This window comes from Symphodus melops (assembly GCF_947650265.1).
Source record: "Symphodus melops genome assembly, chromosome: 1".
Lineage (NCBI taxonomy): Eukaryota > Metazoa > Chordata > Actinopteri > Labriformes > Labridae > Symphodus > Symphodus melops.
Genome location: NC_136691.1, coordinates 16,696,573 through 16,711,350, shown reverse-complemented (window position 1 = coordinate 16,711,350; position 14,778 = coordinate 16,696,573). Strand labels below are relative to the sequence as shown.

Below are 14,778 nucleotides of genomic sequence, written 5' to 3'. Positions count from 1 at the left end.
TCAAGAGGCAGAAGAGTGAAGAGGAGTTTCAGTTTATTCCAAATCAGACTGATGACCCTCAGAAGGCCATAATGGTTTTATAAATTGTTGTTAATGTGCCATGCTGGAGTACATTATACAAAGTCTTACATCTATTGGTGTCCACAGGACTTAAATGTTGTTGCTGAGCAACTAACAATTAGACCCAAAGCAATAACATTTAATAATAAATCAATGTATCATTTACTCCATAAAATGTGTGAGAAACTGTAATTTACTGTTCCTCAGCGCTCAAATTGGTTTCTTTCAAATGCAACCACTGGTAATGTAATGGTATGATATATTAATTTATTTCCATATGTATAACAAAACAATTATTTAATATCAAGGGAGTTTTCTAATCTATCCAAAGTATAAACATTTGAATTGACTTGCTTTTTTTAGGGAGAGACCATTAACATCAAATTGAATAAAAACAAATGGAAATGTCCTCTGAAATCATGGATAACTGCTGCTACAAATATCTTAATGTAAATTAGAAAAGTTGATATTTACAATGGTGCTTGTAACCAGAGAAACTTTTAGATTAATGTATTTACACAAACCATAACAAGCTGAATTCAGTAGTGAGTATATTCGACCAACCCAATCTAGAAAATGACTCAAAATAATGGCCCTCACCAAATATATTTTCTCTAATATTTAGCCATATACAGTACATCACAGCAAACGTTACGCTGTTACATTGTAACACACAATGCCAAAAAAACCTTCTACAAAGAATTCAACGAAAGCAGTCTCCACATTCACAATAGACACATGTACACGATAAAGCTGCACATCTGACAATAGACAGAGCTTTCCTGCCTAAACAAACAAAACCTTCCATCACTACATGGATGTGAATTCACGAGTGAACCCAGAACACACAGGAGCAGGTTAGCTTGACGGCTGCTCCACTGTTCCCACATAGAGCCACACAGTCAGCTGAATTTGGGGGCGGGGGGGACACAATGAGGAACATGTACAGCTCATGCACACATAAATGAAAGACACAAAAGGGGTCAAGGCTGAATATGAGCCCTTAGTGATTTTGACATCACTTGAGGAATGGATTCATTGTTCTTTTTTTGTTTTCCCTTCTTTTATCTCACACTGGCCTCAGCTGTGGTTCTTATTTTTAACTGACTTCAAAATCATGCACAAAAGCTTCACTTTTAAAACGTTATATGAAACAAGTCTGCTGTTATGCCAATGATAACATCAGCATGCTAACATGCTCACAATATCAAGGCTTACATGCCACTGTTTAACATTTAGCTATAACGTTTACTATTTAAATAAGTATGGTAGTATGTTTATATTTTCTATTTCACTTCAAATATGAGGGGAGGCTGACAAGACAATGATTAGTTTAGCGACAAATGGGGCTCATAAGTACATACAGACCATTGGTGATGGCGCTTGAGGGGGTGAGCAGTCAACTACAGAACAATATGAGGATCATGAGTGTCTTTTGTCTACATATTGTGACATTGTATATCTATTTTACGGGGAAAAAATGCTAATTTAACTTGCTGGTGGGAAGGAAATCTCAGTATTGCAAAATTAGTACAGATCGTCCACTAAGTGCAAGTCAAATGTTTGTTACTAACAATGTCTCCAGACTTCATGCTGTATTGACAAAAGTTATATATAAATGTATGTGTCGGTTAATAGATTGAGAAAATATAAAAGATGTCTCTCACTCAGCGCACATTAAGTGACACAAAGTATTCCTCGTCTGTCTGGACACACTGAGCAATCGCTTCGTATTTAAATTACTCACACACTGAACTATAGTGATTTTATGCTTTCATTGACGTCCTGTATTTATATTTCTTGTGCTTTTTTATGATGATATGAACCTATGGGTTTGTATAAAGTATAAAAAAAATAAAAATTTGTTGGAATAATATTGAGAAAGTAATGACATGTTTTATTTACAACTGGCCAAATGCATTGATAACTTAATATATAATATATATATATATATATATATATATATATATATATATATATATATATATATATATATTATATATATCTCAAAACTTCTCAAGTGCACAAACAATGCTCTTGACATACAAACAGAAGCATACAGAAGAATGTCCGTGCAACTAAGAATACAAATTCATTATTCTGTAGGCTACACACAACTGCCTAAAATATGCTTTAATGTGATATAAAATGAGCCATACAAACTTATAAACAATGGAAATAAAGAAATACATTTTGAAATAATATTTGTAAGGGCAATGTCAACATTGAATGCTGCTACTATCAAGTTGAAACAACAACAAATAAACAAACTGTAAGGTGACCCAAAGATTGAAGCTCAAAAGGTTTTGAGTAGTAAACAGACACAGCTTAGAGTCTGCTTTAAACTATGTAAAGTATGCAACAGATGTCATTTCTTACATTTATTTTGAGTAACTGACCCTTACCAAACATTAAAACATCTGAGATGATAGAGACAGACTAGCTTTGTCACTGTCAATATCCAAACATATGGGTGAATCTAAACAATTTTTCCAATAATACTGCAAATTTAGTTATTAAAAACACAGATGTAATAAAGAAAGCTATATTTCATTCTAACATTAGAATTGTACTATGTAGTGTGGAGAAGAGGATCCTCTCCATGAATTGATTGATTTTATCACTGGGCAAACAAAACAAACAAATTGTCTTCAAAAAATATGCAAATCAAAAAATTTAGATAAGAACATGTGTAGTAGGTCCGTTGTCACTGCGAGCTGAGCTTAAATTCAACCTTTTAAAAAGTCCTGTGTTGTCATGTGTTTGACTTCAGGAAAAAGGAAGGACTCTGTTTTAGTTCTTAGCTCCTGTGTGAACTACTGGAGTCTGGCTGTGTGGAGAGGAGAGATGACTGTTGTATGGCTTGTCCCTGTTCCTGTCTGCAGCATTACTCCAGTGTCGCTCTGTCAAACTACAAAAAAACGACATATTCATAATCAATCAGAAATAATCAATATATACTCAAAACCAATGCTTATAAAGATAATAATACAAATTCTTGTGTGACTTAATGTAGCAAAGTGAGACAATTGAAACAACACATGGAGAGAGAAATGAAAGAGAGCAGACTGACCTGGATGAAGTCCCATTCAGAGTCAGGGGGTTTCTTTAGTAGCATGGAGACATGTTGACTGCATGTTACTTCTTCTGGACGATATCCGTCTTCTTGGAAAACCTTTGAACCAAATCATCAAGAAATGTGAGTTCAGATACAACAGCCAAAGTAACTACACTTTGAGAGGACAAGGATGAGACTTGTTGAGCGTTTGTAAAACTCCAACAGCAAATCTGGCAAAACATGGGGAAAATGTAAATAACATTTAAATAATGTTTACATTCTATGCCACTATTGAGACACAGTTATTAAAAGTGTCAAAGTTTTGTGTTTGATTTAAAAAAAATAAAAAATAAAAATTATGTGTACACAGACAATTTTTTTGCGCGACCTCTCCTGACCCCGCATCACACCTTTTATGTATCAAAACCCTTTTCAAATATTTAGGCATTTATTTTACTTTTTTCTTTTTAAGAATTTAGATATTATGCCCAGTTCAAAAAGTGTGTTTTCACAAGCATGAGTGAATACACACTTTTCCAACTGAGCATAATATATAAACTCTTAAAAAGAAAAAAGTAAAATAAAATGTCTTTAAGTCTAAACTTAGCTCTTCAATGGTTGTGAGATTGCAACAGTCGACGAAACGCTGAATAAACATGAGATCAAAAGATTGTTTTGAACCGTTCAAAAATTGCTTTTAAAATATTTACACACAACAACTTAACTACATTTTATTTGTGTTTTAACAGTGTACAAATTGCTTTTAAATGAATATAAAGCTTTAAAGATATATATATATTTTTTTTTTTGAACCACCACTTTTTATTCTATATTCATATTTGTATACAGCTTTTGTAAACAGCTTATATAAACAACAAGTATAAATGTTCAAGGCAAAGCGTCAACAATTTGAAAAAATTATAATATAAAAATAAAAGGAAAACATTTAAAAACATGAAACATACAGTTCGGCAAATTAAATAAAATCCTAATCATGGCATCATCTACACCCACAAAAAGAGGAAATCCTCGATTTGGTCCAAGGAGGGTTACTGTCACAGTCACCTGTTACAAGGTGCAAAAAGGGATTGCAAAACATGCCAGGGCAAGCAGTCCTTATACATCACAACATTCCATTATGTATAATTCAAACAGACAATTCTCCCAAGCAGTCACGTCAATTTGAGGCAGGCAATGACAGGGGTCCACAAATTCATAAACAATTCCAACTTTAAGTGTAGTTTTGCTGTTATTTTTTCCATTAAGTACACTTTCTTTAACCTTTCTCTCCATTGGAGAGGGGTGGGAGGTAGTGGGTTGAGCCAGGAAACAGTTATCATTTTCCTTGCCACTAGTAGCAGGATATGTAGTAAACGAGCCTGTTTTTTGTCCATTAGTTCTTCAGGAATAAACCCAATTATATAGTGTAGTGGCTCCAATGGTAAGTCAACATCCAGAATTGATTTTATCTCTGCCTGAATTCCCAACCAAAATGTTTGCAACTTTGGACAGTCCCAATATATGTGTGTGGTCTCCAATTTGGCCACAGTTCCTCCAACATAAATTGGTCTTTTTTCCATCATATCTTGAGACAACAGAAGGTGTTTTAAAGTATCTCATTTTCCATTTCCAATTAAATTCCTTCCACATTGGGCTATTGGTTATTTTGTGTCCTGATTCACACACCTCCCACCACTCCTCATCTTTGATAATAATATTCAATTCCAGTTCCCACCTTTCCTTAATGTGGAGAGAGTCCCCAGACCAGTATGCTTGTAAGTATTTATATAATTTGGAGACAGTTTTTCTTGTATTCTTTTCTGTCATATTCCTAATCAAAAAATCCTCTATTAATGTTGGTGGTCGTTTCAGGGCCTCCCATTCTTTATGCGTCATTAAATAACTCCTTAGTTGTAGGTATTTATAAAAATCTTTGGAGTTTAGGCCGTATTTGTTTTGTAATTGTGTGAATGATTTTAAATTTCATCCATCAAACAGTTGGTTTATGTTTATTAATCCCTTTTCTGCCCATCTCCTGAATCCTATATCCAACCTGTTGGGCAAAAAATCGACATCTTTTGTGATCTTGATTGCCCGTGAAGTTGTTAAAGGTGCACCTGTCTTCTTCCTAACAAGCGAGCAAACCTTTTGAGTACAATTGATCCATTCATTTTTAATCTTCAATTTCTTCCATTTCTTCTGTTCTAAAAATGGTATTGTCTCCAGGGGTACAAGTGGGCTTGACTGCTTTTCCAAGTTGAGCCAGTTTGTTTCCTCGTCTTGAATTACCCATTCAACCATGCCACGGAGTTGTGCCGCCCAATAATATAATTTTAAATTTGGCAAGTTGAGGCCTCCTTGATTTTTTGGATAGGCTAATAGCTTGTGCCGGATCCTGGGTCTTTTACCTTGCCAGATAAAGGCCGAAAGCATCTTGTCTAACATCTTAAAATTAGTGGCTGGAATCCATACAGGTAGGGCCTGGAAGAGATACATCAGTCGAGGAAGTACATTCATCCTGATGCATTCGACTCTACCAAAAAGTGACAATGGGAGAATCTCCCACCTTGCCAGGTCTGATCTTATTTGTGGAATTAATCTGCCATAGTTTGCCCTATATAATTCAAAAGTATCTGGAGTAATCGTTATGCCCAGATATCTGAACCCTTGTGTTGCCCATTTAAAAGGAGCCTCTCTATTTAATTCAGACGGCCAATTGCCTACTAGCATCATAGCTTCCGATTTGGTTTCATTTATCTTATAACCAGATAGTCTTCCAAATTCTTGTAGTGTGTCCAATAGAGGTGGAATAGATGACAGGGGGTCATTGATATACAGAATGACATCATCTGCATATAATGATATTTTATATGTTTCTCCGCCATGTGATATTCCACGTATTTTGGGGTCTTCTCTTATCAGTTCAGCTAGCGGCTCTATACTAATTGCGAATAACAGTGGTGAGAAGGGGCATCCTTGCCTAGTTCCCCCTTTTAGATCAAAGCCCCCTGAAGTGTGCCCATTTACTCTCACTCTTGATGTAGGTCCAGAATACAACACTTTTATCCAATTAATAAAATCTAAATGAAAACCCATTTTGTCAAGTGTGTGTTCTAAGAACAGCCAATCTACCCTATCAAATGCTTTCTCAGCGTCTAAGCTGAGAAGCATGGATGTCACATCGTATTGTCTCGCTGCTGAAATTATATTTAAAGTTCTCCTTATGTTGTTTATCCCCTGTCGTCCTGGTATAAACCCTGTTTGGTCTATTTTAATTAACTTGTTAATATTCCTTTGGATTCTTTTGGCCATTATTGTGCTTAAAATTTTGACATCACTACAGAGAAGGCTTATCGGTCTGTATGAGGCACACTTTGTTGGGTCCCTACCTTCCTTGGGGATCACTGAAATTATTGCTTCGGACCATGTCTTTGGCGGATCTCGCTCCTTTAGTGCATAATTGAATACTCTCTGTAGGAGGGGGGTGATTTCTTCTTTGAAATGTTTGAAAAACTCCGCTGGGAGCCCATCTACCCCGGGTGACTTGTTGTTTTTCATGTTTTTTATCACTTCCCCGATTTCTTCTTGTGTGATTGGGTCTCTCATTGCTTTTGACTCACTTTCCGATATTTTATTTAAATTTAACTTTGCTAATAAGGATTTAATGTGGTCAATTTTGTCAGTTGCATCAACTGATTCATAAAGTGTTTTATAATAAGCTGAGAAGGCTTCTGCTATTTCTTTAGGGTGACTTACCATCTTCTTTGATGAGGGATTCGTTATTTTTGATATTGTCCGATTTGCTTGTGCTTTGCGTAATTGAGAAGCCAGGAGCCTGCTGCTTTAAAGATATTTTAATTATTTAAAATACATATAAACATTTACAAACATTTCTTGCTTGTGCTAGAAAACTTTTACAGTGTTAGCTTTTAAATTTAGAAATACAAAGCTTTAAAGATATTTTAATTCTTTTTTAACAGTGCAAACAAATGGTTTTGAAATGTATAAACGTTTACGAACGTATTACTTGCTTGTTTTTAACAGTGCAAAGATTGCTTTAAAGATATTTGAATTATTTAAAATATGTATAAACATTTACAAACATTACTTGCTCATTTTAACGGTGCAAAGATTGCTTTTAAATTGATAAATATAAAGCTTTAAAGATATTTACATTTTTTTTAACAGTGCAAAAATTGCTTTTAAAATATGTATCCAGAATTTCCCTCGGGATCAATAAAGTATCTATCTATCTATCTATCTATCTATCTATCTATCTATCTATCTATCTATCTATCTATCTATCTATCTATCTATCTATCTATCTATCTATCTATCTATCTATCTCTTGCTTTTAAATGAACATAAAGCTTTAAAGATATTTTAATTATTTAAAATACATATAAACATTTACAAACACGTTACTTACTTGTTTTTAACAGTGTAAAATTTTGCTTTTAAAATATTTATGCAAGTTTTAAGATTTAAAGACGTTTAAAGAGTTTGTTTTTAATGGTGCAAAGAGTTAAGCGTCTGGATGACAGTCCGTCTTTCTATCTCAGCCTAATTGTATGAAAAATGTTTAGACTTGGTCATCTAATCTGAAAAGAAGATAGAGACCGAATGAGAGAGACTCCCTAAGCAGGGCTTTAGCTAGCTGTGCCTGCAGTAATCTAAGCTCTCTTGGACCAAGCAGTCAAGGTAAGCGAACACAGGTTAAAAGTTCAAAAAAACAAGTTTCTTTATTCAAAAATGTTGTTTAACAAAGGCAAAAATAAACACTGTCAAGGTGTATAAGTAAATTACTTATAAATAACATAACTCTACTGAAAGCTTGTGCTAACTAAACAGAGTGTGAACTCAACTAACAGACCTGAGAAAATGAGAACTGAGGGGGATATTTAAAGCTGCTGACCAAACCAAAACCAACACACAGGGAAGGATGACACACAAAATAACTAAAAGTTAACCCCAAGGGACCCTGATCCCCCCTCCTGATATTTGAGCACTTGGTATGGTCCTCATCCACAAAGTCAAGCTCCACCCTCAGCCTCATCCTTTGTTCAACCAGGACGGAGAGCACACCAGCCAGGTAACTCAAAAGGAAAAGAGAAATTAATTAATACAACTTTACTTTATGAACAAACAATAACTAAAAAAAATGGAATGCGTGTACTTAAATCAAAAGCTTTAATAAACAGAGCAGCTCAGCCAAACGAATAACCTGTGTCATTAATTGGAAATGTTTGCAAATGACGTGAGTGAAAGTAGTGTGGTAGTGATGGTGAGATGAAGCCTCACGAGGCATTGAACCACTTGAGCCAATTGGTTCGAGAAAGGGTTCATCTCACGAAGCTTCATGTGCACACGAAACCACCTACTGGCCAGGTTTATAATTACAGGCAGCTGTATCTTAACCTATGATCTTAACCACATAATGTGTGATGCATTGAATTTTTGTGTCTGTAATGGCTCTTGAGAATTACTATGAATTACAAAAAAAATGTATGACCAAATAATTTCTCTACATAAATTATCACGTGTATAATAAAGTATTCTTACATTTTTTCTGTGTACATTTTCAAAAAATGGTAGTATATATGATAGGTTGTGTAGTGTTTTTCTGTCACTTTAGGAAAATGGCATGGCTTTAAGCAGGCATAGGACTGTTAAAGTGCTTGTGGAACTAGGAAAAGGGCACTGAATATGCTTGTGTAACTTGGACAATGATGTACAGAAAAGGGGAGATTTTATTCATTTTTATTCAGAAACAACAGTTTCTCAACAGTTTTTGGTTTTAAGCGATTCCTTTTTTTTTTACACAACCTCTCCGGCCTTTGAAAACACCCTTTCACAGGGTACAGAATAATTGGGATCCAGTTTGGACACAAATGTCCTGAATCCAACGTCATCCACAACACTGAAGGGCTGTGTATCCTTCACTATCATGGAGACCAGGGCTTCATCCAGCTCTTGTTTTCTGGTGGCTGGTCAAATGAGAATAAATACAGTGTCTGTTAATTGTCTTTATTTGCACAATAAACAAAAGTCAACATGGAAAAATTATTATAGCGCGTTTATAATATTGTAGTGATTTACCTTGGCTGGGTGAAGCTCCAGTTGCCTCCTTATTCTCATGCAAGGCACGGTAATGCCTTAGCATGGATGAGGTGTTGTTATTGTACCCCAGCTCCTTGGAACACAATAAACACCTCACCTTTGAATAAAATAACAAACAGTGAATGAAAATGCAGTTCTTGATAAGCAAACCTATTTGGTCTGAAATAATGTTAGATTTAGCTTACCTTGTTAGGAGTTATCAAATCAAAATGTTCCCACACAGGGGAAGTCCTCCTCTTCCTAGCTGGCTCCATCCCCTAGGCAACCTAGATTTCTCTCCACTCTCCTAAATCCTCAATCTATCTCTCTCTCTCTCTATCCTAACTCTCCAAACTATATCAACGCTATCCAAACTCTAGTATCCAAACTATCAAAACTCTATCCAAACTCTCAACTGACCGCAACTCTCTCTCAAAAACCCACATTTTGAATGGAGCCTGAGGGGTTTATATTGCTGTCAAACCTCGCGGCAAAATCTGAACCACTTCCCGAAGCAGTCACGTGGTACAGCCGGGCAGCGAGGCTTCAGACGTCATCATTTTCGGCTCCTCCCCTAAATGAAGCAAGCCTCGATACGCGCTTCGCAGAACCGCCACCTCCATTACTCGACACACGCTTCAAAGCCTCGGCACATCTCGTAACATCACTATTGTGTGGCCTACAACCTTTTAATGTGTGGCTGTATCCATCACATAAGCTGAGAAGCTTCATCCTTCTCACTTTCCTTGTGCCTGTCTGTGTGGTGAGTGATGCGTTTCTTCAACTATTCAAAGGGTAGGGTGGAAAGCCCAACATGTTTTTAATTCTTTATATTAAAGATGCTTCCCATCCTTCCACTTTTCAATCGCCTTTTCTGCCATGATTAATTTATGTGAGGTTCAAACAGATCATACACGTGTGAATCAATTCAGTCCAAATAATGTTTCACCAATACGTTTGATGATTCATTACCGATCAAGGAGTGAAGGCCAAGCTTCTAGGCTCTCAACTAATTTGAGAGTCCGGGCCCTCCAACCTTAGATCCTTTGGATCGGCTTTGAATTCGGACCGTAGTGACCACACCCTAATTTCTAATTCACAATGTATATCCCACTAGTTACCTATTACCACCCTTTGTTCCCATTATGATTGACACTGACCGTGTGATATTTACACGAATTTGAGTCTTCCCTGAGAAGGCTCTACGATGTAAATATACACGTCAAAAAGTTGTCATTTGTGTGTCAATCTGCCACCCTTTAACACATTTCATGTGACAAAAGGGCTGTTGCCCCTCTCTGGGTCTGACCGTCAGAATTATGCCAGTTTAGATGAAAATCCCAATCCTCCTTTTACAGTTAATATTCACAGAATCTCTTTTTTTTTCACTATTCAAATTTTTCTGGCTTTTTCTGCCTTTATTATGGGAGAGAGAGAAAGTGGATACATACGGAAATCGAAAGAGAGAGGGGAATGACATGCGGGAAGGGGCCGCAGGCCAGAGTTGAACCCGGGCCGCCCACGTGAGGACTATAGCCTCCATACATTGTGATGCGAGTGCTGCTCGGCCCAGGCCAGCAAGAAAGAAGAAGAACTGATAATGGCAAAACAATAGTTTTAATAAAGACAGTTTCATGAAGGATAGTTTCAGGGGACTGTCTTCTGCTATCTTGGCAGTGGACTAATACAGAGAGGTACGACTGCTGATTGTGGTGCGAAAACAGGAGACAGAGAGTTACACAGCGCTAACTGTTTTTCAAAAACAGGAGAAGCAGTGACCTTGAGCAACTAGAATAAAGAGCAGCTGGTGATAAATATATGAGCAGTACACTAATAAAATATGAATTTGTGTGATTCTGGGAAAAGAATTTAGGATTTTATTTATCTCCTGTTATATATGTATTAAATCAAACAAAAAAATTTTTTTGGCATTTAGACACAAAACAGGATATACAGGCGTTTATAACTTAAAGGCCGCGTATTATGTAAAATACACACTACCATCATTTTCTTACTTTAATATTTGTCCCTTGTCTGTCAACAACCCCCCAGTTGCTTTTAAAATAGCTACACAAATAAAAAGATTAAATTAAATTTTGACTTTACTTGTTTTAACAGTGCAGTTGCTTTATAAGGCTAGATATTACACCCAGTTGGAAAAGTGTGTATTCATCCGTGCTTGTTAACAGTCCTATAGTAGCTTTTGAATGTTAGTGGGATAAAAAATATTTGATGAAACACTTAATATTCCAGAAAAGCATTTTGTATTTTTTGTTTATTGTGACACATGTATAGGAGTCTTGCACACCATCAATTATCACAGATGCAATTGTCAACCAACCCCCGTTATTAGAAAAGTCCATCCTCTCCGTCTTCTGTTTAGTAAGTCTGTGAGAAAGAGAAGACAAAATAATAATAAAAAAAAGTTAAATGGAAGAAAGAGAAATGCATCCAAATAAAGTTAAGTACCTTTTCTTCTGCAAGGCCTCTCTGAAGCAACACCTCCGCTATTGTGAAGTCTCAGCAACACACCTCCAAACCCCTCTCCCCTCACATTCACACGAAGATTAATCAAAACACACTGTAATTAAGCACCATGTAGAGCAGGTGGTGGGAAAAAAGTCCTTTGATTGAGAAGCAAAATGCCATGGTCTGCAGTGTTGTGTTAGCACACTGTTAACTGATAGCTTCACATAAAACATAAATTGACACAGAATGATCGATAACTAAAGACACTTACATAACATCTGAATAAGCAGTAAGTATGTTATTCTTATGTTATTCTTCTTATTTCTCCATTCGTTGACTAAAACACCTTTATACGCAAGACCGTGACAACAGTACAGCTGACACTTCTCACTCATTGTAGATATTTAAAGGGACTTGATTTCTGCTGTTTTTATACATTGTTGCACTAGCTCCTTTATCAAAAAAACCCCCCCAAAAAAACTTTTACTTTACTTTTTACTTTCAGCTGTCACACATTATGTTGGCTTACATATGTTAATTTGAGGAATATATAATAACTATATAATATATTTATCAGAGACAGTCAGTTTAAAAAGATATCCTTTATTAATCCACACGCTAGCCTTGTGCTTCCTCCTATTCTTTAGTTATGCTTAAAACTAGCTACAATTGTCACTTCTGAAACATATGGCAGTGTTCAGTAGTCACATGATAATTTCAATGTGAAAAAGACAAGTTAAATCCCATCATTTTGAAATACACAGGGAAAGTAAACACCAACACGGTTAACAAAATATTTGTTTCTAATAGTTTAAGACTAAGTTTTGGTAGTGACAGATTTAGGGAGAGGAAAAGCAGTCTGAAAATACAATATAAGAGTTGACTGTTCTTTTTCCAAATATGTGTACAATATGTATGTATATATAATGAACAGAAAAATATCATGGGGACAACATTTTGGGAATAAATATTTCCAACTTCACTTTGAACCAAGTCAGTAGAATAGTCCATATCGGTAGTAACAAAAAATAACATTAAAATTACGTCACAGCAACAAAACCATTCAGAGCCACATAGACTGATCAGATTCTTAACTCCTGTGTTACACTCCACTGCTCTGTTAAAAAATTGGTACAGAGTTCTCTCATCTTTCTGTTTGAGGAGATAACCGTACCTTTTCTAGTCGCCACTGGATGGCTTCTCTACAAAAGAAGAACCCACATCTACATGTAGGTAATATATCCATTGGAATTATTGCAACTGGTGACATTATCAAGATAGATAGATAGATAGATAGATACTTTATTGATCCCGAGGGAAATTCAAGACAACAGATGAAATCTGAAAAACATTTCATGGCCGGCACAGGCCTTTACTTGCAGTGTGCCTTATAAACACTCTTACCGTTGCTAGGTTCTAAAGTCTCTTAGTGAACTCAACATACTCTTTTTCTTTGAGTTTGGCTGGCTGGTAGTGGGTGGGGCTTATGAATTAACAGTTGCACAGGTGTGAAAGGTGATATAAGAGTTGGAGTGAAGGGAGGAGCCCCGACATCCACACAAACAGATGGATGTCCACTACATCCCGTTTTAGTCCCCTTTTCGATTGACCAACCAAAACACAAAACAAAACTTGAGGAAGAGACTGTATGCTTGTGAGGAGCCTGATGGTCGGAGCTCACCGCTGACTGCGGCCTGGAGATAAGCCCACATAGTCTGGTAGGAAGGTGGGGGTCACCTGCACCCGAAAGATATATTTTTTTCACCTATTTTTTTGTGATCCTAAAGGTCTCTAGTAAAGTAATTTGTATGTTCCACGATCCAATTTTTGTCCCATGTGTGATTTTTTGGACCATTTATTGTGTCCGAGCATGGTTTTCGGCTGTGAAAATTGAAAACTTTAAATGTACATAGACTCTTAACAGTACATCCTATAGACATGATCCACCCCACATTCTCTTCGTCTTTGAGGAATTCATTGATATGAAGTTTGTTTGGCTCAGATGATGTATGTTGCATAAAATCGCAAACAAATGCCAAAAAATATAAAAAATCTGTGAAATTAAGTCACTAGAGCTCCTCCCCTATGGACCCTGTTGATATATTTTTTCTAATCTTAGTGTTTTTATAGTCTTTAGGATGTCTAATAAACAAATGTTGATGATCCCAACCTAAAATAATCTTACATGTATGACTTTTCTGTCTATTATGGTTGCCACCCTGGATTTCTAAAAAACAATTGCCTTGACTGTACATTATGTCTATACAAATTTCTTTTTCAAACGGTTACATATTAGTAATGCCTTGTATCTATGATAAACATATTCCCCACTTTAAAATAGTTTGTCAAGCTTATAATTAAGATCTGAATTAATTCCAATTTCATAAATATTGTCAATGACCGATAAATGTAGTCAAAAGTCGACGCCGCGGAAGGCCGTCAGAAAGTGCAGATTTAGCAAGGCCAAAACACAAAAAAGCTGTTAGGAGAAATTCAGTGTCACGCAGCTGCTAAAACAGTCTGAGGGGGCCACCATGGAGGTGGGTCAGGAGTACGTCCTCAACACCTTTGACCTCAGTGGTTGCACGAAGGCCCTGCCTCTCATTTGGAAATTTCCAGATCAGTATGAAAGGCATGTTGTCACCCCAGGACCCTTTCACACTGGGATGAACTACATGGGCATGGAGACTGCCCACAAATGCAGGGGCTCAGGCTACGCTAAAATCCTCCTCGAGGCAGAACTTGTCACTAGTGGCTGTCTCGAAGGTGTCCTGGAGGGGAAGGCATATGCAAAAGCACTGTTCTGTCTCAAGACAGTGAAGCCATGGAACGACTGCTACTTGAGAGGTTCATTGAAGAGGAGAGTGTAGAGATTACTAATCCCAAAGCCCTCTTTGATCTAGTTCAGACATGTAGTCGGGAAAACCCTGACCTTGCCCTGAAGGATCCCTCCACTCTCAACATCGTCAAGAAGTATGAGGCATATGAAAACAAGGTGCGTGCTGGCCACCTTGGCAAGACTGCCTCTTTCTGGTTGAGTGTGATTGATCATGCCCGTCTGATCGTGATGTTGCAATTCTCTGTGAAGACAA

The 14,778-nt window shown here is 36.6% G+C and overlaps 1 long non-coding RNA gene across 1 annotated transcript; it reads right to left on the bottom strand.

Moving 5' to 3' along the window:
• Positions 1–8,805: 8,805 nt before the first annotated feature.
• On the bottom strand, positions 8,806–9,888 carry LOC306834260. Its single transcript, XR_013780463.1, has 3 exons — positions 9,424–9,888; positions 9,218–9,335; positions 8,806–9,105 (listed from the first exon to the last, which is right to left on the bottom strand). It is a non-coding gene; the product is annotated as an uncharacterized lncRNA (long non-coding RNA).
• Positions 9,889–14,778: the final 4,890 nt, after the last annotated feature.